The sequence below is a fragment of the Aptenodytes forsteri genome, unplaced genomic scaffold, assembly GCF_000699145.1.
Source record: "Aptenodytes forsteri isolate BGI_AS27 unplaced genomic scaffold, ASM69914v1 Scaffold177, whole genome shotgun sequence".
Taxonomy (NCBI): Eukaryota; Metazoa; Chordata; class Aves; order Sphenisciformes; family Spheniscidae; genus Aptenodytes; species Aptenodytes forsteri.
The window spans coordinates 198,543-199,638 of record NW_008795020.1 but is presented as its reverse complement, the minus strand read 5'-3'; the positions used below and the strand labels follow the sequence as shown (position 1 = coordinate 199,638).

Here is a 1,096-nt window from a genome sequence, read left to right as displayed (position 1 = left end):
CGTCGGGGTCTGGAGGGAGAGGGAGAGAGGCGTTACCCGACGGAGCGCCCGCGCCCGCCGCTGCCAGCAGGGCCTGCTGACAGGGGAGGGCTACAGCGGGGAGCCCGCTTCTAAACCCCCCCGCGGTTTCTGCGGCATCTCGAGCGAGATTTCAAACTCCGGTCCCCGGTTCTCCAGGGCATTGAAGAGAGAGGCAAAAGTCCCTAGAAAGGACAGTGATATTCCACAGGCTGCTTTAGAAAAGGTATGGCAGAGAGGGACGCAGATACAAAGTCACTTTGCCAAGCCTGCCTCAGACAGAGCACATACAACTCCTTCAGCAGCAAGTCAACAGCAAAGCACACACTCTTCAATTCCTAATCAATAAACCTACGTCTTCTGATGAGCTTACAGCACTGTTAGTACAGCGTAAGCTTTAAGCCATCTTTACTTCTACCCTGATCTGAAGCCTGCTACTCTGTCATCTCTCACCGCCACTGTTGCCATGAATTCAGGTTAGCAGATTCAAATAACCACCAGCCCAGCCTGTTGTTACATTGTGGAACAGCCTCTGTGACCAGCGGTTCTACAAGCATCTGCCCTGCTTCTTCTCAGCACTTCTAGCAGTCCTCATAGCAATTCCTAGCAAACGGCATTTAACCACCGTTAAGGAAGGAATGGAAGATGGTCTAGAATACAACTGGGCATCCGACTGCTAACCACATAAGTAATCCACCAGCCATTTAAAATTCATTAGGTATCTTTGCATTCAACCTAGAGTTTCCCTCAGAACTCAGAAGCTGCTCAAAAGTGCTTGGCTATGGGGATGGTACAGTACCTCAGTAGCGTACAAAAGCTAAGCGAGATGTGCCTGATTTTTTTCTAAACGTTCAGTGAAGACAGATTTATTAAGCATAATCAGACGTGAATGCAGAACAGCAAAGCTGAGCTTAGCACCGAGAATGGAGTCAAAGGTAGTTTCATGCCCAAACAGAGCTGGGGACGATGACGGTAACAGGATCCCTCCTTGGCATAATCATAGAATCATAGAATCATTGAGGTTGGAAAAGACCTCTAAGATCATCGAGTCCAACCGTCAACCCAACACCACCATGCC

At 49.3% G+C, this 1,096-nt stretch overlaps 1 protein-coding gene across 1 annotated transcript in view; it reads right to left on the bottom strand.

Moving 5' to 3' along the window:
• Positions 1 to 1,096, bottom strand: part of MIA3 (MIA family member 3, ER export factor) — a 28,722-nt gene that overhangs the window by 14,882 nt on the left and 12,744 nt on the right. The gene's annotated exons all lie outside the window — the stretch shown is intronic.